This window comes from Natator depressus, chromosome 1 (assembly GCF_965152275.1).
Source record: "Natator depressus isolate rNatDep1 chromosome 1, rNatDep2.hap1, whole genome shotgun sequence".
Classification (NCBI taxonomy): Eukaryota; Metazoa; Chordata; order Testudines; family Cheloniidae; genus Natator; species Natator depressus.
In genome coordinates this window covers 136163171-136188281 of record NC_134234.1, presented here as the reverse complement: position 1 = coordinate 136188281, position 25111 = coordinate 136163171, and the positions used below count along the sequence as shown (strand labels likewise).

At 44.0% G+C, this 25111-nt stretch overlaps 1 protein-coding gene across 1 annotated transcript in view; it reads right to left on the bottom strand.

The window, feature by feature from the left end:
* Positions 1–21071, bottom strand: part of REPS2 (RALBP1 associated Eps domain containing 2) — a 177493-nt gene extending 156422 nt beyond the window's left edge. The window contains exons 1-2 of the mRNA XM_074967491.1: positions 21055–21071; positions 17493–17525 (exon numbers count right to left, since the gene is read on the bottom strand). The gene's annotated coding sequence lies outside the window, so the exon portion shown is untranslated. The remainder of the gene's footprint in view (positions 1–17492; positions 17526–21054) is intronic.
* Positions 21072–25111: the final 4040 nt, after the last annotated feature.

Below are 25111 nucleotides of genomic sequence, written 5' to 3'. Positions count from 1 at the left end.
CAAGTGAAGGTGGTCATGAAAACACCACCTTCCCTGCTCCTGGGTGTATCCTCTGAGGGGCAAGGGAATTAACTGGGGAAATGTAATTTACATCTTGCACCAATTTGAGTGAATCTGGTCCATTGTTCATAATGATAGCTCTTCTATCTGCTTTCTTATGCTGAAGAAAAGAAGACAGTCATGAGAGAATTAAGCAGATGAACAGGCTTTATATATCCATTATATCAGGCATGCTTGGAATGTAATTGACAAGCTTGTTGCTTTACATATTAATTCAATGAGTCAACACTTCATACAGGGTGTAACAGATCCTTTATTATTCTTTTCATTGTTTTGTATTTTGAGATGTTTCAGTTTTAAACAAAACATGGAAAATGTTTAATGAGCTGTAGATTTAGGTTCCCAGCTTGCTTGTTAAATACAACTAAAACATGAAAAATTCCTAAAAACAAGCTATTTTCCAACACTGACTTTTTCCTTGTCTTGAAAAATTAGGTAACAAATTATGAAAAATCCCTCTTTTGAAGGGACCAAGGAAAATGTGGTTAATGTCAGTTTCCCTGTGAGTAAACATTTTCATTTGTCACTCTCCAGTATGTAGCAACATAAAATTAATACTGCATGTTCTCATATTTGACAAATTTTGATTTATGTGGTACATTTTTTCTAGCTCTATGCAAACTAAGGTCCTGATCCTGCAAAGACTTACTAATGTGCTTAATTTTACACATTGAGTGTATATCTACATGAAAGTTTGCTTGTGTATGTCTACACAAGCTACAATCACACCTGTGTGTAGACATACTGTGTGGGCAGTGAATAGGACTATTCACAGTGCAAACAGTTAAGCACATGCTTACTTCTTTGCAGCATCAGGCCTGAGATATTGTCATGATTTTGATAACCTTCTGTGGGTTAGACTTCCAGGAAAGTATGTCCTCATCTGTGTACTGTCATTATTTTCCCCAAGGCCTGTGAGTTTACTCTTTTACAATAGTTTTATAGGAGATTCAAAGAACAACATGTTTAGTGTTTTGTTTTAAATTCTGAAATATTATTTATTTACTTATATTTACTGTTTCCATGTAGATAGAAAAGTCAGTCGCTTAATAGCCTAAGCAACTCAAACTCAAACAGATGCTTCTGTGGTGCCACTACTTATAGCACATGAAACTGCACAGTACCCTATTCCCGTCTCCCAACCCACCCAGCCTGCAGGCTGGGAGAATCATAGAATCATAGAATATCAGGGTTGGAAGGGACCCCAGAAGGTCATCTAGTCCAACCCCCTGCTCGAAGCAGGACCAATTCCCAGTTAAATCATCCCAGCCAGGGCTTTGTCAAGCCTGACCTTAAAAACCTCTAAGGAAGGAGATTCTACCACCTCCCTAGGTAACGCATTCCAGTGTTTCACCACCCTCTTAGTGAAAAAGTTTTTCCTAATATCCAATCTAAACCTCCCCCATTGCAACTTGAGACCATTACTCCTCGTTCTGTCATCTGCTACCATTGAGAACAGTCTAGAGCCATCCTCTTTGGAACCCCCTTTCAGGTAGTTGAAAGCAGCTATCAACTCCCCCCTCATTCTTCTCTTCTGCAGACTAAACAATCCCAGCTCCCTCAGCCTCTCCTCATAAGTCATGTGCTCTAGACCCCTAATCATTTTTGTTGCCCTTCGCTGGACTCTCTCCAATTTATCCACATCCTTCTTGTAGTGTGGGGCCCAAAACTGGACACAGTACTCCAGATGAGGCCTCACCAGTGTCGAATAGAGGGGAACGATCACGTCCCTCGATCTGCTCGCTATGCCCCTACTTATACATCCCAAAATGCCATTGGCCTTCTTGGCAACAAGGGCACACTGCTGACTCATATCCAGCTTCTCGTCCACTGTCACCCCTAGGTCCTTTTCCGCAGAACTGCTGCCTAGCCATTCGGTCCCTAGTCTGTAGCGGTGCATTGGATTCTTCCATCCTAAGTGCAGGACCCTGCACTTATCCTTATTGAACCTCATCAGATTTCTTTTGGCCCAATCCTCCAATTTGTCTAGGTCCTTCTGTATCCTATCCCTCCCCTCCAGCGTATCTACCACTCCTCCCAGTTTAGTATCATCTGCAAATTTGCTGAGAGTGCAATCCACACCATCCTCCAGATCATTTATGAAGATATTGAACAAAACCGGCCCCAGGACCGACCCCTGGGGCACTCCACTTGACACCGGCTGCCAACTAGACATGGAGCCATTGATCACTACCCGAGAAAAGATGGACCTTGCAACATGTGTGGAAAGTTAATAAATTGCATTCTGGTGGAGCAAGGGGGAAGTAATTCCAGACCAAAGGGGCCTTTATAGAGAACTCCCTGCCAGCAGCTCCTTCTCATTTATGATTTGATTATAATGGAGTTAAATTTCTCAGTAAGATGAACAGACTAATGTTCTATAACTTGTTCCTTGTAATGGGCAATTAGTAACAACAAAACATTTAATTACAAAATAATCACACAAAAATGCAGAGGCATTAATCATTACAATGAAGGCATTAAAGCAAAGTAGAACACACATTTTCCATTAAAAGCAATAACAGCTCAAACACAAATCACTGCATGTTCACTCTGCTATACGTTGTACAGCTGGCTTGCCCCTCAAATTTTTTCTTTCAGACTTTAAAATATTCTGTAGTATTATTCAGCACTGAGATGTATACAAATCAGAAGGGGGTCATCTAGAAAGACAATGAATTCTAGTAGCTTTACCTAATTTTGTCAATATTAAATTCACTGGTTCCATACATAAGTAATGACTTTTCACAGGAGATTGGCAATCCTTAAAAATAACATGGATAGTTCTCACATTTCACACACAGTTTTGGAACAAGCGAGTTCCTCTAAGGCAGAGGTGGCCAACCTTAGCCTGAGAAGGAGCCAGAATTTACCAATGAACATTGCCAAAGAGCCACAGTAATATGCCAGCATCCCCCCATCCGCTACCCCACTCCAATCCCCAGCACCTCCTGCTCACCAGCAGCCCCGCCAATCAGCACCTCCTCACACCTCCCACCCACCGCAATCAGCTGTTTTGCAGTGCGTAGGAGGCTCTGGTGGGGAGGGGAGAGGAGCGAGGGCATGGCAGGCTCGGGGGAAAGGGCAGGGGTCTTGGGGGAAGGGGTGGAGTGGTGGCAGGACCTGGGGCAGAGCAGGGGGTTGAGCAGGGAGCACCCCACAGCATATTGGAAAGTTATCGTCTGTAGCTCCAGCCTCAGAGTCAGCGGCTATGCAAGGAGCCGCATATTAACCTCTGAAGAGCCGCATGTGGCTCCGGAGCCTCAGGTTGGCCACCCCTGCTCTAAGGAAAATACCGTGCATCTATGCCATTTCTAAATTTGTATTCTTTAACCTGAGCAAAATCCTCAGTCTGTCCCACATTGATTTCTGGATTCATTTACAGCGTGTCTAATTTAGCAAATTGCACCATACTATAACTTCTACTGTTGCTACCACCAGTGGTGAATCACAGGCCTGAATTTTATCAGCAATTGAATTAGTGCTGGCAACACTTGTGTGTAGCTGCACTTTTGTGTGTGAACATGAAGTGTATTTCGAGTACGGTAGACCCTTCTAATGGTGCTTGCAACAAGATCCACTAATATAGTCCGAGCTTAAGAGTGAATGCATTGTGATATTGGACTCTGCATATACAAAATTAAAGAACTAAATGATGTATTAGAGAAAACTGTCAATTTGTAGTGTACTGATGCAAGAGCTGCTATGACTATCCTGTGCATACTGCATTTGAAACCACACTAGCAACAATTATGTTCAGACATGGTTATTGTTAGCAAGGTTCTAGCATGGTTTCCCTGAGCAGTGTAGGCAAAGGGCTTCCTTTTCCCTCTCTGTGTAATGGAGCTATACTACCAGGAATACCCCTGCCCTGAGCATGGCTGCACTTTACATCACAGGGAGGAGGTGCCACAGAAAAAAAATTACAGACTGAGATTGAAATTTAGTCTCTGTGAGGATGGAGAGGTTACACCTCATCTAATACCACCTCTAGCCCACCCATTCCCCCTCCCATCCACCGAGTCCTTTACCTCCTGACCCCTGTACTGACACTTGGGCCCAAAGGGAGGCCTCTCCAGAGTTCAGTGATGGGGAGGAGATGATGCCATAGAGGTTGCTGAGGACAGTATTCCACACAGAATTGGAGAGATCCAAACACAAAGGGTTCCAGCAAGTATCTACAGAGCATGATCAGGGCCAGAGTAGCGCCAGGGCACAAAATACTTGTGTCCATACAAGCTATTATTCCAGGGAAGCTACTCTTACATTTATGATCAAGATGACTTTCCAATGGCCCTGTTCAAGCCTTAAGAAGACACTTGTCTCTCCTGCTAATAGAATACAGGGAGGAATATAACTAGCACATTAAAAAGTAGTGTGGGCCTGATTCACCTCTAATATACCAGCTTTATACATCAGTGTAACAACATTAAGTTGCTGAAATTGCTCCTGATTTACACTAGTGAAGTTGGAAGAGAATCATAGGACTGGATGGGACCTCGAGAGGTCATCTAGTCCAGTCCCCTGCACTCATGGCAGGACTAAGTATTATCTAGACCATCCCTGACAGGTGTTTGTCTAACCTGCTCTTAAAAATCTCCAATGCTGGAGATTCCACAACCTCCCTAGACAATTTATTCCAGTGCTTAACCACCCATGACAGTTAGGAAGTTTTTCCTAATGTCCAACCTAAACTGCCCTTGCTGCAATTTAAGCCCATTGCTTCTTCTCCTATCATCAGAGGTTAAGAAGAACAATTTTTCTCCCTCCTCCTTGCAACAACCTTTTATGTACTTGAAAACTGTTATCATGTCCCCCCTCAGTCGTCTCTTCTCCAGACTAAACAAACCCAATTTTTTCCATCTTCCCTCATAGGTCATGTTTTCTAGACCTTTAATCATTTTTCTTGCTCTTCTCTGGACTTTATCCAGTTTGTCCACATCTTTCCTGAAATGTGGCACCCAGAACTGGATACGATACTCCAGCTGAGGTCTAATCAGCGCAGAGTACAACGGAAGAATAACTTCTCGTGTCTTACTTACAACACTCCTGCTAATACATCCCAGAAGGATGTTTGCTTTTTTTGCAACAGTGTTCTACTGTTGATTCATATTTAGCTTGTAGTCCTCTATGACCCCCAGATCCCTTTCCACAGTACTCCTTCCTAGGCAGTCATTTCCCATTTTGTATGTGTGCAACTGATTGTTACTTCATAAGCGGAGTACTTTGCATTTGTCCTTATTGAATTTCATCCTATTTACTTCAGACCATTTCTCCAGTTTGTCCAGATCATTTTGAATTTTAATCCTATCCTCCAAAGCACTTGCAACCCCTCCCAGCTTGGTATCGTCTACAAACTTTATAAGTGTACTCTCTATGCCATTATCTAAATCATTGATGAAGATATTGAACAGAACCAGACCCAGAACTGATCCCTGTAGGACCCCACTTGTTATGCCATTCCAGCATGACTGTGAACCATTGATAACTACTCTCAGGGAACAGTTTTCCAACCAATTATGCACCCACCTTATAGTAGCTCCGTCTAGGTTGTATTTCCCTAGTTTGTTTATGAGACGGTCATGCGAGACAATATCAAAAACCTTACTAAAGTCAAGATATATCACATCTACAACTTCCCCCTATCCACAAGGCTTGTTACCCTGTCAAAGAAAGCTATCAGGTTGGTTTGACATGATTTGTGCTTCACAAATCCATCCTGACAGTTACTTATCACCTTATTATCTTCTAGATGTTTGTAAATTGATTGCTTAATTATTTGCTCCATAATCTTTCTGGGTGCAGAAGTTAAGATGACTGGTCTGTAATTCCCCAAGTTGTTCTTATTTCCCTTTTTATAGATTGGCATTGTATTTGCCCTTTTCCAGTCTTATGGAATCTCTCCCATCTTCCATGACTTTTCAAGGATAATGACTAATGGCTCGGATATCTCCTCAGTCAGCTCCTTGAGTATTCTAGGATGTATTTCATCAGGCCCTGGGGATTTGAAGACCTCTAACTTGTCTAAGTAATTTTTAACTCCCCCCCCCCCCCATTTTAGCCTCTGAATCAGCGCCTATATTTCAGATAACTTTCCAATGCCTTTCTTTCCTCTATTTACGTGTTGAACCTTCTTTATATTTTTATTTCCATTCAGGATACATAACATCAGCATTTAAAGCAGGAATATGATCTGTCCAAAATTTTGGATAAGTGCTTGTATTTGTATGTATAAATTTTAGGTTAAAGGATCAATATCAGATTGAAAATTTTATATTAAAAATTATTTACTTGTATTACTAATATCACTCATATTACTAATATCACCAAAGGTTTACAAACTCAATTTATTTGTCACTATATTGCTAGTTTTTCTGTCTGAGGCGAGAATTTGTGGAAGCTGACAGAAAAGCAGCATTATTATATCCAGTAGAGTTTAGCTATTGAAGCTCATTGTGGTAGGGAAGGAAGGTTCTGACAGTACATATGAGAAAGATGATCTTGTGGCTAAGGCACTTGACTAGGAAATGTAGGTTGAATTCCCAGATTTGCTATACTTCCTGTGTGACCTTACATAAATCACTTAATCTGTGCTTCAGTTTTTTTTCGGTAAAATGAAGATAATATTGCTCTGCCTCACAGGGGTCTTGTGAGACTTAGCAAATATTTGTCAGTGCTCAGATCCTATGGTGATGGGGTTCAAATAAATACATTCAGTGCAGGCTGTGGAGTTAGGAGATATAGATTTAATTCTTGACATTGATTTCCTGTGAACTTGAATACAGGATTAATAATGACTAAGAGGAAATTTGTTGGTGAAATCTTTTTCTATGGAATTATACCAATTTAAAGTGATTTGGTTGCTCTTTGTTGCTCTTATAGGAGCAATGTGGAGCCACTCCACCCTGCAGAGGAGCTCTAAGAGGGACTACATTATACTTTTTAGAATGAGATATCACCTTCTTTTAGTGCACCTTTGCTCAGTTCAGCTATACTTTGCATTCACCATCAGCAGGTGACTAGATTCACAACACTGGAGGTTAGCTGGGGACCCGACTCAGTCTGCAGTTGTCTCTCTCGCTCATTACTACAGAACAAGGGCAGTAGATGCCACACTCTGTTTGCCTTCCAAGGTGTGCTGAGTCAACCATCCCACCCCAGATATTAGGAAAACAACAATTAGTCCACTCCATGTGCGACAGACTTCTTTACAAATATTTCCTACAACAGAGCCCCAGCTCTAGTTATCAGTAATTTTGTACCTCAAATCTTCCTGGTGCAAGTGCACTATAATAAAACTCACTATTATTCTGCACAGAGTCTGGCCATAGACAGGTTTACACAATATTGCCATCCCAAATTAAGAATCCTAGGAAGCTGTGGTGTTTTACTTCCATATATCAATTATTTTAGGAATCCTCAACTTCTATATCTCATAATCTTGTGGGAAAGAAAATAAAATATTGTGGAACTAAATCAAAAGTGAGGCTGTCGTTATTGGCATTCCATGGTTCATAGTTATAGTAGTATTTTTAGTTTGCTAAAGTATAAGTATTTTTGAACAACGAACATTGTTGTGCTTTCACTATAGTTTAAATAGTACAGACAGACTCTATATATTTGGCAAGTTTTCCTTTCCTGAAGGCTGTAGATGGATTACAAACAAGGATACTTAGTGTATCAATTATAGTTTAATGGACCTTTAATAAAAGTAAACTGATTTGAAAGAATATACTAGCTTGTTTTGGTTTGGCTGAGTTTTTGGTTTTTAGGGTTTTGTTTTTTTTTTACACTCTGGAGTATTCAAGGTATGCAAGAAAATCCTTTCCAAAGGCTGTTCAATAATGCTGCTGCAAAAGTGTTAATGTATTTCTCATATATACTATACTGCAGTTTAGGTCAATATGACATTTTACTGGTAATAATAATAATGAGATAAAATAAGATGTAGAAGTTTGTTAACCATGAAGATACAGGGTGTAGCTGAAAACGGAGCAGAATTCTATTGTGTAGGTTTTCATTTTTATGATTGATTATTTATTTAGCTTAGCCCGGATACACAAAGACATAATCCTTGCACTCCAAAGCCCTAATCCTGCAAACACTTATGCACATGCTTAATTTTACTACCATGAGTAGTGCCATTAATTTCATTGGAACTACTCATAGTTTGTGCATTTATTTTGCAGGATTAGGGTTTAAAAATTTACAATCAAATGTAAAGTAGATAACAGTTCAGATTTATAATACTCCATTGCACCAGATAAGAACCTCTCCCAGAATTATGCAGCTTCCCTTTTTAAAAATAGAATTTCCTTATTTAATGGATGATCATAGAAAGCTTGATAGAAAAAGTGCATGTTGAGTAGGGATGGGGATGAATTAAGAGTGGTGGATTGCTCCCCTAGGAAAAGGCAGCTTTTCCAGGTATAAGGAGTGCTATGGAAAAGAGTTCAAATACAAGGACAAGAGAAAGCTACAAAGAAAGCAGTTAAGAGGGAGGCTCAGTTGTGAGGACTGCTAAATCCATCAAGATTTTTTTAAAAAACTGTATCTTTTGGATGTGATCTATATATATTTCTAATTTATCTATATAGGAAAAATCTTGCTCCAGAAAACATAAAAGTAAAAGTGCTGGATAGCAAAGTTTAGACAACTGAAACCTGCAACAAAAACCAATTCCTTTCTGACATAGTGAAAGGCAACTTAGAGGTAAGCCACTAGCTGGAGTACTTATAAAATAATGACCATAGCAGAAATGCTGGTGATGGTGTGCTTAGGGAAGATTAAGTTATAATATCTTTTATAGACCTTTTTAATATCAACTATGTTAAGTCTTGATGTGGCACTGGATCCTACAGACATGGGAAGAACTTATTAAATTATCAACAAATACACAGGTGAAAAATGTAAACAGTCCTAATTGAAGAGACTATTGCTTGCACAATCAAAGGCATCAGGTCTGATTTATCACTACTTTGTACCTTATGCAGTTATTTACTCCTGTGCTAAGTGGATGTAAAACTCTACCAGGTCTGAATTCTCCACTAACTCTGGGAGAAGCATCACTTTGCATGCATTCACTTTGCCCAGGGTATTACCCAAGGTACTAGCAGTGCCTTGGAGAATCAAGTCCATTGACTGAAAACGTAATTATCAATTCCCCCCCCCCCCCCACAGAAGTTCTGCCATGCAATATAGGCAAAAAGACTTTGCACAACTTAAGAAACCATATTACTGATGTCTCTATTTGATATCCACTGAAACTTAAAACCACAAGTAACTGGAAAAACACACATTTACTAGGATCAGTCAGCATAGCAGCTGGTAGTCAAATCCCATGTTATTAGTCACATTAAAAGTGGGGAACAAATTTCTTGACTGTCATCAGCAAAAAGAAAACTAGCTTCCAGTTTGCAAAAGACATTTGAGGCCAGATACTGATCTCGACTGCATCAGTATAATTAGGAGTAACTCCAGTCTAGTCTTGGCTCTAAGATATTAGGTTTTGTCATTACATATTTTCTTATCTTCATGTTTGACCCTTTCAGAAGATACAACCATTTGAAAATATTAGTTAGGCTTGATAACTGAACTTAATGTTTGTATGAATACTGTTGTTTTCTGAATATTCCTGGAGCAGCCAGTCTCTCTGTGTTTCTCCTGCATCTGGAGTGGTCCAGGATCGTCAGTGAGATTGCGTACATATAGTGCAGTCTAACGTCTCAGGAATGTTGACTTTTTGAACTGCATAGATTGTTTATTTGTAACTGACTTTTTAAAAATGTAAACAGGTAATAGAACATATATGATCATAATCATTGTCATAATTATAAAGGGAAGGGTAACCACCTTTCTGCATACAGAGCTATAAAATCCCTCCTGGCCAGAGGCAAAGTCCTTTTACCTGTAAAGGGTTAAGAAGCTAAGATAACCTCGCTGGCACCTGACCAAAATGACCAATGAGGAGACAAGATACTTTAAAATCTGGAGGTGGGGGGAAACAAAGGGTGGGTCTGTGTGTGTGATGCTTTTGCCGGGAACAGAAAAGGAATGGAGTCTTAGAACTTAGTAAGTAATCTAGCTAGATATGCGTTAGATTTCTGTTTTGTTTAAATGGCTGGTAAATAACTTGTGCCGAATGGGATGTATATTCCTGTTTTTGTGTCTTTTTGTAACTTAAGGTTTTGCCTAGAGGGGTTCTCTATGTTTTGAATCTAATTACCCTGTAAGGTATTCACCATCCTGATTACAGAGGTGATTCTTTTACCTTTTCTTTAATTAAAATTCTTCTGTTAAGAACCTGATTGATTTTTCATTGTTCTTAAGATCCAAGGGTTTGGGTCTGTGTTCACCTATACTAATTGGTGAGGATTTTTAATCAAGCTTTCCCCAGGAAAGGGGGTGTAGGGCTTGGGGGGAAAGATGTTTCCAAGTGGGCTCTCTCCCTGTTCTTTGTGTAACACTTTGGTGGTGGCAGCATAAGGTCCAAGGACAAACGGTAAAAGTTTGTACCTTGGGGAAGTTTTAACCTAAGCTGGTAAAGATAAGCTTAGGGGGTCTTTCATGCAGGTCCCCACATCTATACCCTAGAGTTCAGAGTGGTGAAGGAACCTTGATAATCATAAATCAGTTCTGATATGGTAGTATTTTACAACCACTTTGCTCAGGCTTATAAATGACTGTACAAGGCAGAAGGCAGTGCAGAATCATATACCTGGTCCCTGACATGAAGAATGATACCCTAAGGCCCCCCATCCTGCACCTGGATCTGTGTGGATATGCCCCTGTGGCCACGTGGGTCTGAGGTTATAACATTCCAGAGTGCAATCCAGATTAGAGGGGGGTTGTGTCACCACATGCCCTGCAACCTCGGGTGCCTCACAATGCATTGTTGCTGCAGCTCCCAATCTGGGCCACTCACAACCAGCCAAACAGCATGCAGGTCACATCCTGAGTGTCTGTGTATAACTGCAGCCTGCCAGCTATACACAGCCACAGTATGGCTTCCAGCAGCCTTGGTTACTACTTGCAGGGTGACCCCAACCCACTCCCAGATTTTCCAGTGTTGTGCACTATCCAGCCCTCTCCTAGACAGTGTGGATATTTTAAAATCAGTTTGCTACTTTAATTGGAGTTACCACACACCCCAGCTTAACCACAACACTGGATTAGTCTTCATTAAAGAATAAAAGGAGTTTATTTAACTACAGAGATGTAGATTTTAGGCAAGTACAAGCACAATGCATTAAAGTCAGAAATAGTTACAAGAGAAATAAAGATAAAACACTTCCTAGTAGCTAAGACTTAAACTAGACTTGATTCAAAGTAAAATCCCCTACCACAGGTTCCAGCCACATTGCTAACCAAATTCTCAAGTCAGGATATGACCTCAACGTCCAAAAGGCTGATTCCTTTGTCGTCTTAGGGCTTGGCTACACTTGCGAGTAAGAGCGCATTAAAAGGAGCCCCGGGCGCACTAGCTCACTACCCGTCCACACTGGCAAGGGACATAGAGCGCTGTGACTCCGCGGCTGGTCCACTTCCACCTCGGCGAGTGGAATAACGTTTTGTTTGCCCCTGCTGGAGCAGTGCGGCGCCAGTGTGGACGCCCTGGTCTGTTAGTGCACTCTGGCCACCAGAAATGTCCCACAATGCCTGTTCTAGCTGCTCTGGTCATCACTTTGAACTCTACTGCCCTGCCCTCAGGTGACCAACCATCAGACCCACCCTCTCTGGAAATTTTGAAAATCCCCTTCCTGTTTGCTCAGCCAGGTATGGAGTATTCGCAGTGAATCTTTCCAGGTGACCATGCCTCCGCACACCAGGCGAGCCCCAGTATGGAGCGATGGCAAGGTGCTGGACCTCATCAGTGTTTGGGGGGAGGAAGCTGTCTAGTCCCATTTGCGCTCCAGCCATCGGAATTACGATACCTTCGGGCAGATATCAAGGGAAATGATGTAAAGGGGCCATGACCGGGACGCACTGCAGTGCAGGATTAAAGTGAAGGAGCTGCAGAATGGCTACCGCAAAGCCCGTGAGGCAAACAGCCGCTCCGGTGCTGCTCCTGAGACCTGCCATTTCTGCAAAGAGCTGGACGCAATACTTGGGGGCGACCCCACCTCCACTGTGAGTACCACCGTGGACACTTCAGAGCCCAGTTCAACAAGGCAGGAAGAGGAGGAGCAGCAGCGAAGCAGGAGCAAGGGTGCCTAGGCAGATGAAGACACCCCAGAATCCCTAGATGCATGAGAACAGCTCCTGGCTGCAAGCTAGGAGGAAGGTAACTAGTTGCAGCGGCTGGTGCTTGGGGAAGGACGAACACCAGAGGAGGTTCCCGGTAAGTGGCTTTTATTTTGGGAAGGAAGTTATTTGGTGCGGGCTCTTGGGGCAAGGAGGGTTAGGGCTGCATGCATGCCTAGATGCGGAATAGGGCATTGATGTGCTCTCTCACATTGTGGTTATCGGCCTCAGTGATCTCTTCAAAGGTCTCATCCAGAACTTGGGCAATGTGCTTGTGCAGGTTTCTCGGGAGAGCCACTGTGTTCTTTGTCCCAGTAAGGCTAACTTGTCCACGCCATTATGCCATGAGGGACGGGGGGACTATTGCTGCACACAGGCAAGTTGCCTATGGACCAGGCCAGAATCCGCATTGCAGTAGAAGACCCTCCCTCGCTGCTGAGGGTGACCTGGGAAGCAAGATATCATCCAGGCTGAACTCCTGTGGAAAATGTAGGGACAGTGTTCAGTATAGGGGCCCGCTGCCACTGTTGGCTCTCCCCAAGGCACAGAAACCCAGAGGACAGTACAGCTGTGAAACAATCAGTCATGCTTGACCCTGTGCTTACTCACCATTTTGGGGCTCCTGTGGGTTATGTGCGCTCACTTTGGGACGGGCAACTTATGCTATTGTGTAGACTGTGCTTGCCCTTAAGTACAGGGGAAATCATTGCTCTGTCTGGTGTGAACAATGCTGCCTCTGTTAAGTGTTGCATTTTACCTTTACAGATGCAACCTTGAGATCTCAGCCGTCCGTGTTATCACTGGCTGAAAGACTCCAAAGAATCAGAAAGAGGCCACATAGAAGCAAGGAAGACATGTTGCATGAAGTAATGCAGCATTCAAGTAAGGAAAATCGAAAAGTGCAGGAGTGGCGGGACAGTGAAAGGTGGATCTGCCAGGAGAATGAGGAGCACCGGCACAAAAGCGCGGTGCTCTGGCAGCAAAGCACGGATCGGCTGATAAGCACAATGGAGCGCCAAGCGGACTCGATCCAGGTGCTCATAGCCATGCAGGCGGAGCACTACCATGCCCAACCACCCCTCCCTGCAGCCCTTGTCCCAAAACTCTTTCCTTTGTGTCCCCATGTCACCTCCAACCCACTTTCCCCAACATCCGGGTTCTTACCGCCACCAGCTGCCTCCAACGCCTGTAGCTTCACCACCCAGCCCTGAAAACTACGACCCTTACCCACTGCACTCACCCCCCATCACCATGCAGTATAGCCATCCTGAAGTGCAGCACTCATTGCACAGCACTCCAGACAGGAAGGCTGAGTATGATAACAGGACATACGCAAATCTGTGATTGTACCGTTCCCCACCCCACCCTCTTGCCCCTTCTGTGTCCCAAGCAGTTGTGTTTCTTTTCAATAAATGAATTTTTTGGTGAAAGCATTCTTTATTATTGCATAAAGTAAAATATACCTTAGCTCAGGAAAGAAACAGGCACTGCAAGTCAGCGTAGCAAACACAGATTCCTACTAACATTGGAACCACAGCACTTCACTCCCATGCAGGGCACCAGACATTACTGGTGGCTTTCAGCCTCAAATTGCTCCCTCAAGGCATCCCTAATCCTTGCAGCCCCATGCTGGGCCCCTCTAATAGCCCTGCTCCTGGCTGTTCAAATTCAGCCTCCAGGTGTTGAACCTCCAAGTTCCATGCCTGAGTGAATCATTCACCCTTCCCTTCACAAATGTTATGGAGGGTACAGCACGCGGATATAACTGTGGGGATGCGGTAATTAGCCAGGTCCAGCTTCCCATACAGAGTGCCATCAGCCCTTTAAATAGCCAAAAGCACACTCCACAGTCATTCAGCACCAGCTCAGCCTGTTGTTGAACCGCTCCTTGCTGCTATCAAGGCTCCCTGTGTAGGGTTTCATGAGCCAAAGCATTAAAGGGTAAGCAGGGTCTCCAAGGATCACAATCGGCATTTCGACTTCCCCTACGGTGATCTTCTGGTCTGGGAAAAGAGTCCTGGCTTGGAGCTTCCTGAACAGGCCAGTGTTCTGAAAGATGCGTGCGTCATGCACCTTTCTGGGCCAGCCTGCGTTAATGTCAATGAAACACCCACGGTGATCCACAAGCACCTGGAGAACCATAGAGAAATACCCCTTCCGATTAATGTACTCGGAGGCTAGGTGGGCTGGTGCCAGAATTGGAATAGCTGTGCCATCTATCGCCCCTCCGCAGTTAGGGAAACCCATTTGTGCAAAGCCATCCACAATGTCACACACATTACCCAGAGTAACAGTTCTTCTGAGCAGGATGCGATTAATGGCCCTGCAAACTTGCATCAACACAATTCCAACAGTCGACTTTCCCACTCCAAACTGGTTAGTGACCTATCGGTAGCTGTCTGGAGTTGCCAGCTTCCAGATTGCAATAGCCACCCGCTTCTCCACCATCAGGCCATCTCTCAATCTCATGCCCTTGCGCCACAGGGTGGGGGCGAGCTCCTCACACAGTCCCATGAAAGTGGCTTTTCTCATCTGAAAGTTCTGCAGCCACTGCTCGCCATCCCAGACGTGCATGACGATGTGATCCACCACTCAGTGCTCGTTTCCCAAGCCCAAAAGCAGGGTTCCACGGTGGTGAGCATGTCCGTGAGTGCCACAAGCAAACTCATGTCATATGCATTACTTGAGTCGATATCATCGTCGGAGCCCTCACTGTCACTTTGGATCATAAAGAATAACTCGACTGCCAAACGTGACGTGCTGGCGAGACTCATCAGCATACTCCTCAGCAGTTCAGGCTCCATTCCCACAGACTGAAAGAGAAGACAGAGCTCGCAGTACAAAAAACGTTGAAAGATGGCGCCAAATGTGGACAGAAGCACAGGGATTGCTGGGATGCGAACTGATGCATCACAGGGCATTGGGACAGGACCCAGAATGCCCCGCACCCCCCCCCCTTCCCACAAGCCACAGCACCAGAATGGGAAGAGGTACTCTGTAGGATAGTTGCCCATAATGCACCGCTCCCAGTGCTGCTGCAAGTGCCGCAAATGTGGCCACGCCAGCGCGCTTGTTCCTGTCAGCGTGGACAGACTGCAGAGCTTTCCCTACTGCGCTCTCTGAAGGCTGGTTTAACTCAAAGCACTCTACATCTGCAAGTGTAGCCATGCCCTTAGATGAAAGAGCAAGTGATTGGGAGAAAGATGGAAAGAGACTTTAGGTATTTCTGCCCCTCATTTTCTAGTCCAATCCATCCTTTGAGATGCATTTTCCCGATGGTTACCCCTAGATAAAGTTCCTTCCGACTTCTTGGAGCAATAGAGATTAAAATGCAAATCAATCTGTTCCTGCCCCCTGTAGCAGGGTGGTCACCCACTCCTGCCTTAAAAGGCTTAAAACAGCCTGGGGAGAGGGCTGTGGCAGGGAAGGAAAAGCGGGTCTGATTGGGAGAAGCAGCCGGGGTCCACGCCCCAGTCAGGGCTTGGCTTAATCAGGGCTCAGCTGGCCCTTATAAGAGGGCAGTGGGCCAGGAGTACACAGAGTCTCCTCTAGCTGTGGAGGGAGATGGGCCTGGCTGCTGGGGAGCGCACCAGGGTACCTGAGGTGAAGCAGGGCTGGGGAAGGCCAGATGAGCTGGGAGGCTCCAGACTGGAAAAGCCTCAGGCTGCAGGCCTGGCAGATGGCCTAAGACAGGGTACTGAGGTTGCAACAGGCCAGCCCATGGGTAGGCTGAGGCAGCAGGTCCAAACCCCCCTTGCCTATGATGACTGGTTTATACAGACTGCAGTCGGCCTCAGTGAAAGGGGGCTAGATGGTGACTGACAGTAGCCCATAGGCTGAGGCAAGGTGGGGATAGAGGGTGGGGCTTTCCCCAGGGAGGGGAGACCCAGATCTGTGGGGTATTGCCTGGAGGGGCAGCACCTCAGGTAAAAGGGCACTAGAGTCCAGGAGGGACACTGGGGCCAGCAACAGTGAGACACCAGCAAAGGGTGCTCCAGAGCTGGTAAAAAGAGCTAATTCCCAGACAGCCAGCAGGAGGTGCCGCTGGCTGAGTCTGTGCCCTGTTACACCCCCCTTCACTGCCAAAGAATGGCTACTTGACCAGTGATTGCCAATTAATTTTGATGACACCTGGTTAGAGGCATCAGCTTGTCCTTTGATTTTGAGGAACAGGTTTATCCACTCCCCAGACTTGGCTGGTAAACACATTTTGGTCATAATTTCAGCTTGCATTGCTCCATATATTTAACCAGGATATTGTTCAATAGGGAGTTATGAGTTTTCAAATGATACCCCACAAGGCATATTTTGTACAAAGATTACAATAGTGCATATGGTGTGAATACAGGGGGCATTCGGTCACAAAGGTCCAGTCCTCTAATTGGATTCATGTATGTGGACCTTTGGCATATTGATTTTCACACAGTATTGTAGATCAGACTTTGTAATATGAAAAGCAGACTTCCTTGTTTCTCACTAATGAAGTATCTAATCACTATGCTGCATTGTTGTTTTGCAGTTGCTACAGCTAGTGACTGCCAGCAGTAGTTGAGGATGTTATTCTCTTGTAATATTATTTGGCAAACAGATGCTTTTCAAAGCAACAGCTGCATTTTAATAAAAGAATTACATTTTGTTTTTACCATTTTCAATGAGATAAAAGCAGCTGGTACCACTTGAGAGAAAGGGGCTCATGAATTATGCACTTCATACTGAAGTACTGGTTTCTTCATTAAATACAACTGCCTCCTGCCATGGGCTGAGAGAACCCTCAAGGAGGAAAACAATATCACTTCTGCTCACAGCACTAAAAGATGACAGTTAGTGGCATGAAAGAAATTAATGCACCATGACTGAATTTATGGCACATCAGCCTCACTCTTGCCATTGCACCAATATAAAGGATGCAGGTTAATGTCATCTTGCAACTTTTTATTACTACCCTTTGGTTATTTTAAAATACGAAGAGCATTTGGGTTCAATACAGTGGGGAGAAATACTAACTCAAGGACTCGTCATTTTTACTGATTTCAATAAGGCTCAGAGGTACACCCACATGGAGCAGCTTGCAGGACCAGGACCGTAGTTACATCCCAACCACACCAGTGCCGCAATTGTAATCTAAAAGATTTCATAACAAGGCAGCAAAGTGAAGTATACATGGCATCTTCACCTGTATTAGCACTTACCTGTTGTGATGATTGATTAGCTACTGTTTGCACCTGAAAGATAAAAATAGTTACATAAGTGCAAAGAAGAGCAGGGGAAATAGTGAGAAATTATTCAGGTACCTTTCATCAAGTTCTAAATACATTTTTGTATTCATTCGAGCCAAGTTTTGTTTGTATGCATATTTAATAAAAGTGAGTTTCAGGTGTCTAAAGAAAACTTGGATGATATTACACTTGAAAACTCATATGACTATCACCTTCTATGGATGCATTTATTACATAGTTAAGGCTGTGTTTGTGATCTTAGATTTCATATTTGCAGACTTGAGTACTTTTGCAGCCTTAACATCCTTTAAACATAGCTTTCTGTTTGCAATGGTGATTTGCAGTAACATCTAAGCCTAGCTGCGGAGTTATGTTATGAATATTCATTAGCGCCACATAACGTATAATAGGTACAGTTTCTGCTAAGCCAACTTATTTTATAATAAAACAAATAAGCGCACCTCTACTCAAGCTGAAAATTAATAACTGCAAATAATTCTTTCCGCATATATCTGATGCGGTGATGCAAGATGTGTCGCATGCACATCTAGAAGATGATTTCCCCACCACCACCGAAACACACATTGGTAATAGAGTTTTTCTTGTCTGTGTTTGAAGCAAGTATAGTTTACTAAGATTACCTATGATTCAAGTGATTGTGCTTCACAAATTTAAAATCAGTTTAAAATTCATCTGCTACAGTGAAATCGGATGCCAAATTCATACACTACATGATGAACAATGGCCTTGTATACTTATTTGTTATGTAAATCTGGGAATCAAAGGATATGTTTAACTTATGGCCACAGATAAGCACACTGAATTGTAAATAGCCTGACATACTGTAGTATGCTGCCCCTCTTAGCATTCTTAAATAACTGTACTGTTCAAAAATAAGACGTCAAATATTTTCATTATATCAGGATTGCCAAGGCAAGGACAGTAGAGATACTTTGGATTTACACCTAAATTCCTTCCAAACTGTGCAGCCGCGCAGCAGCCTATTAAGCACCGCGCAGGCGGGTCAGGACCAGGGTCAGATTAACTCTCCTGTGGGCCTGGGGCTATTAGATTTTGAGTGGCCCCTGTATACAAGTCTTTTTCCTAATTTAAAACAAAAAATGATCACAATTGTGGCAACGAGGCTATTAATGCTATACTAAACTTGCCTTTTAATTCACAGAATGGTTTTATGTTGTTACATTTCAGTCTTAAAACATATAGAATATAGTTAAGTTAATTCAAACTAGCCTACTTCTTACCTTAGAACAGCTGTTATATCAGTTTCTTTCTGGGAGGGAGTTTGGGTGCAGGAGAGGGCTCCAGGCTGGGGCAGAGTGTTGGGGTGCAGGAGAGGGTGAGGGTAGGAGGGGATTCTGACCTGGGAAGGGGATGCAAGGTGCAGGAGGGGGTGCGAGGTGCAGGCTCCGGCCTCGAGGTGCTTACCAAAGGCGGCAGCCAGCCAGTGGCGCAGCAGGGCTCAGGCAGGCTGCCTGCCTGCCTCCCTAGCTTCCAGAAGTGGCTGGCTGCTCTGTGTGCCCCTGTCCCAATGTCTCCAGCCAATGGGAGCTGCGGGGATGGTGCTGGGGGTGAGGGCAGCTCACTGAGCCACCTCCCCCACCACCCGGGGCCAGAGAGACATGCCAGCAACTGTCTTCTTCTGGGAGCGGTGTGGGGCCATGGCATGCAGGCAGCCTGCCTGAGCCCTGCTGCATTGCCGGACTTTTAGCATCCCAGAGATCGCAATCAACTGGCAGATGCTCCAGGATCGACCAGTTGATCGCTATCAACGGGTTGGTGACCACTGAATTGTGTATAATTATGGATTTATTTTTGTGGAGCCCCCCCTTAGCCTGAGGCCCTGAGCTGCAGTCCCTAAAGCCCCTGCGTTAATCTAGCCCTGGGCGGGGCGAGATGCCTAACGCCTGGCCCCGGACCTGCCATGGCAGGGAAAGGCCCCCCCCCCACGGCACCAACCCAGCTCCGGCCTGGACCTGCTGTGGCTAGGGGAGAGGCGCCTCTCCTGCGGCCCCAGTCCCAGCGCTGCCTTGGTGGGGAGAGGTGCCTCTTCTCGCCCCCTGCCCAGGTGCTGCTGCGGGGAGAGAGAGCTGTGGGGAGTCCTCTCTCCCCACCGTAGCCCTGGGGCAGCCTGCACCCCAAACCCCTCCTCCCTGGCCCCCACCCCAGAGCCCTCACCCCTCTTCCCCAACCCACACCCGCAACCAGAGCTTTCACCCCCCCTGCACCCCAACCCCAAACCGCTTGTCCCCACCCTCGCCACGTGAATATTGTTATGTGCACCAATATAGAGGTCATGTATCATATATCACCTCCATATTGGTGCACATAATAATTCCACAAATGTATGGGAAAAATTAGAGGGAATACTGATTTACACTGGTGTACTTAAATGTATTTGACAGCAGAATTTATCTGTGCAAGTGAATACAAGTATAATTGCACAGGCATCACTTGGGGTGTAATCTGATCCAGAATTATAAGGAATGGCAGAATTTGGCCTGCAAAAAAGTGTTCTTACTAATAATGCTTGAGCCATTAAGAACGCAGCTTGACTCTGAAGTTGCGTTTGCAAGACTAGCATTTAGGGTGAACAATCCAACTTTTAATTTATAAATTAGGCAAGCTTTATAGGACATCACTGAGAGACAACAAACAGAATCTCACAATGCCAATTTTAGACATTTCAGAAATAAACTGCACTAAATAATCACATCTCAGATAAGCAATCTGGAAAAAAAAAATCTGCTCCTACATACAGTAAAATGCTGCATCCAGCTTTCCTCACACCCATACCCTGCCCCCATACACAACTGTTCACATATGACTTGATCCTGCATGGGGCCCTTAACTTGACCTCAATGGGAGTTGAGGGAGCTCACAATTTTCTGGCAAGTGCTCAGCACTTTGTACGATAAGGCCTATATTTGGCAGCTGCAGGCATCTACACAACTAATAAATGCCATAGTTGGAAAATAGAGTGGGAAAATGTATCACGATCAAGTATGTCATAGCAATGTATGTCGTAGCAAGCTTTACTTAAATTCTGTGATAAGGCCCCTGCATTTAGTGCACTCCAGTGTAGCAGACTAGATAGTACACAACTTATAAAAAAATTTAAAACAGAAGGCTTTATTGAATTAAGTATGAAATGCGTAATTTTAGTTTCTAATTTCTTCAGCGGTAGGGGAGAATAAAAATACTTATTGGCTTCTTCACCATAACAATTTTATCTTTCAACACCACAGCCAATATTGCAATGTTCACTACAGAGGATTTCCCCTCTCAAAAGCTGGCTGCCTACCCCTCCTGGCCTGTCTTTCTCCTTGGCAGGGCCGTATTAAACTTTTGGGGACCCAGTGCCAAACACATTTGTGAGACAGCCCCCAGGGGGAACAATTGTAAAAGATAGGGAGCTCAGTTCCCAGAATGAGGCAGGGGCCAGGGTCAAGCACAGCAGGGGGTGATGGACAGGCCCCCCCCCACCCCCCAAGGGCAGCACAGAGCCGGTACCTACTTCTCTCCGGAGATGAGTCCTTGGGTCTTTCTCTCCAGCTGAACTGCAGCTTCTCCAGGCAGCAGCAGCTACTGCTGTTCCCACCCTCCTGCTGGGGAGACTAACTGCAGTTACTCCTGTAACCGGACTTTGTGTCCAATCAGCACTGGTCCACTTTTCAACCAGACTTTCCAGCACCTGGAGTTTCCAGTCAAAAACCGGATACCTGGAACTGGGGGGGGGGGGGGGGAGGGAGGAGAGGAGAGGGGCAGGTGGGCCATTGCCCCATCCTTTTTTTTCCTGCCTTAAGAGTGAGTTGGGGGAGGAGGAAAGAGGGCAGAGACGAGGCCTTGCAGCAAGAGGCAGAGCGGGGGCAGGAAGGGGTGGAGCAAGGGCAGGGTCGGGGGGGGGGGAGGGGGAGGAAGAGACCGAGCAGAGACTCCTCAAGATGGAGCGGGGGGAGCATGATCCAGGTGCCAGTGGCCCTCCCACTTCTAGGGAGCTTCCAGTGCTCCTGCCTAGCAACCATAATGGGCCCCTTTTGAGCATGGGCCCGGTGCGATGGCACCATTGGCGCCATTGTAAAACCCAGTATTGCTTCTTGGTTCCCATACTACAACTTTTGGTAGCTTCTAGTTGCCTCTGTGCCTTCCCTCTCCTCACCCCCCTGCCTCTCCTGGTATGGGCTCCAGCCTGCTGAACCACAGAAAGTCCATTAGATGGCGAATCTAGTCCCAGAGCAAGTTCCGGTTCTCAGACAATTTGGCTGCACATCCCCCTCTCCCCTCTAACCTTGTCCTAGCCCCAATTCTAGCAAGGATTAAGCAACATCACTACAGACTTAGGGCAGGTCTACACTTAAAATGCTGCAGCAGCGCTTCAGTGAAGATGCTACCTATGCGGACAGGAGGGCTTCTCCCACTGATATATGTACTACTCCACCTTTGTGAGAGGCAGTAACTATGTCAACAGGAGATGCCCTCCCATCAATATAGTACTGTCTACACTGGATTTTTCACACCTTCGAGAGACATCGTTCATAGTGCAGACCTGGCCTTAATTTAGCCATCACACAAACCTCCTGTGAGGCTCAGTTTGATGAATCTTAGCAAGCTGGTGACTCTTATTGCTCAAACTTAGCAAGTTTCAGTGAGGCACTGAAGCAAGAACTGTTCTGAGAAAGTGTCATGTGATCAGAAAACCAATGAAATTCAGAGACTGTTACTGAGAAATGTCCAATAAGAGGCAGAATAATCCTCTGATCTGTCAGGAGCATTCCATTAGTCTATCATCATGTCTGTCCTAGATGTCTTTGTTTGCATTATTATGTTAATGAATGCCATCAATTACTGACCTGGTTAAAGCTGATCAATGTTCAGTTCCAGGAAACAGGGCTTTGTACATTCTTTGTAAATAAACAAGGTAGCACCAAAGACTCTTTTAATCAATTTCTCCTCCTAATGAAAACAGCCCAGCATGACCCCAAATATCAGCTAACTGCGCAGGCCAAAAAGGGGCAATAGTATATTTTATTTACTGGCTACGTTAGCCTGTGGTGGTTATAATTTATTTGGTTAGTGTTAGGTTTCATTTGCATTGATTTTTTTAAAAAAGTAAGATACAACAATAACTACAGGAGTCAATGAATATTACTGACCGTGCTATCTGACAGGCATATTATACTTTTTGTAAACCTGACCCATATCATGTAACTGGGGCCAAGGAATGAAGTTCAGACTCTTACTAACATTCCTGTGTGACAGCTTTATTACTCTAACACACCATTCCAACAGTTATTTCAGTGCAGGAAAACTGATATTTTCCAATACCTCTGTTGGAAAATATTAACTTTTTAACAGTGACCACTCTAATCTTTTACCAGTTTCCATACTTGAAAAGTGGGTCTAATATTTATTTTTGGAAAGTAATTTTGAGCTTACTGATTGCTGCATACATGCAAAGCATTATTTCTTTTTGTCAAACAAAAGGTGGTTTCAACTGCAGAGGAACTGTCCAACTGAATTTTGATCTCCCAGGACTCTGCTTCAGTCCCAAAGCCAAAATGTTTCATTTTCTACAAACATTATATTGGAGACAGCCCACATCAGCACGGGATATAGTGGGATGAAAAAGAGACAAGTTATTCCCCTTCATACTGTGCATCTTTCACAAGTAATTGAGAGGAGAATTCTCCTTACTTCTTTGATCCTCTTATGTGCTGCTCGGGCTGTCTCATCAGTGCCGGAGTGCTACCACCTATAGGCCAGAGTCCTAAATTGCACAAGATTGCAGTCCTTCCCTCTACATCGCCCATCCCCCTTTATCCCTTCCCCTTTTTGTTGCCAGTCCTACTACATTTTCTCAATTTAATTAACTCAGTTTATTGGCATGCTATAAGTGTTACTATCTATTTCTCATTCGGTGAGAGATTACTAAACAGCATGTTGCTCTGCTATCTTTTTCCTCTCTCCAAGCTTTTCCTCATGACATTTTAAATGGGAAATCTAGTACTATTTCTGATAATTGGAGGGAATATCTTTCTTGCATTTCCTTGTGTTTTGGACATTGCTGTAGGAAGTATCCTTTTGTTTTAATTTATCCTGTCATTGATTATATAGTTCCTCCTCTCTGTGTTTACACTGAGATCTACAGCTGAAAAGGGCTATATAAGAGTTAGATATTATATTACTTTTGGATTTTTTCCACTTTGAGTTGATGGTTGACAATTCTGTATTTGTTAAGTTTGCCTTATAGCTGTGCATTTTACTAATGTGATGATTTCACACAGGGATTTATAACACTCTAATTTGTTGTTTTTCCCTCTGTTCTTTTAAGTGACTAGAACAGTTTTTGGGGTGGTTGTTTATTCCAGTGGTATGTATATTTGACATATTAGAGACACAATCCAGACTAGTGGGGGGCTGTGTCACCCCAGCCCTGCAATCTTGGGGGTCTTACAATGCCTTGCTGTGTTAGCTCCCACCCTGGGCCAGTCAAACAGCTTTCCAGCATACAAGCCACACCCTGAGTGCCTGTGTATAACTACAGCCTGCCAGCTGTACCTGAACTCTCACCAGCCTTTGTAATACTGCAGGGTGACCCCAACACACACCCCCATCCCTGATCTTCCCCCAGAAATGTATGTCTTGTACTGCCAAGCCCTCTCCTAGGCAGAGCAAATATATTAAGTCCATTATTCCTTTAAGGGAATAATATGCCAGTTTATAACCTAATTTAAACATACTGGATTAAGTAAAACAAATTTGTTAACTACAAACAGATAATTTTAAGGTATACAAGTAATAAGGCATGAAAGTCAGAAATGGTTACAGGAAAAATAAAACACTTACTAACATTTAAGAACTTATCTTAGTTGCAAACTGTCTCACCACATACTCCAACAGGTTTCTAATCTCACTCTCAGGTCAGAACCCCTCCCCTATGGTCCAATGACTGTTCCTTTTATCTTCTCAGGTGCAAAGATGGAGGTGGGCAGGGAGAGAGGAGGAGGCTCCTTTGGCGTGTTTGCCCCTCCTATTTATAGTTTCAGTCCCCCTCTTGGAAAACATTTCCAACTGAAACCTAGGAGACAAAGAGTCTATGTATAAGCATAGTCCCTGCTGTTTTTTTTCCCACCTGTTTGAACTTCGTTTTCTCTCCTACTTGATGACTCTGTTTACTGCTTAAATGCAAATTAAGGCAAGCAGAGATTCCTTCCTTTGTTTAGAACAGATCTGATTTCTGCCTAGGCAGAGCTGTAGGGTTTGGAACATGTGTTAAAAATATCATAAAGAGGAACTGTGTAACTTCTCATGCAATGTTACCACACATATTTTACCAGGAAAATACTAACCAGCAAATTATGAGTTTTCAAATGATAACTTATGAGACATACTTTGTACAAAGATTATTACAATAGTGTGTATGATGTGGATGTAGGGTTATATTCCATTATAGAAAATTAGTATAATATCTGGAGAAAATGTTATATGCGAGTGGATGTGTTTTGTAACTGTGCCTGGAACTTGTAGACACTGTAGTGTTTGAGAACTGTAGCCATATACATTCCTGTTGGTGC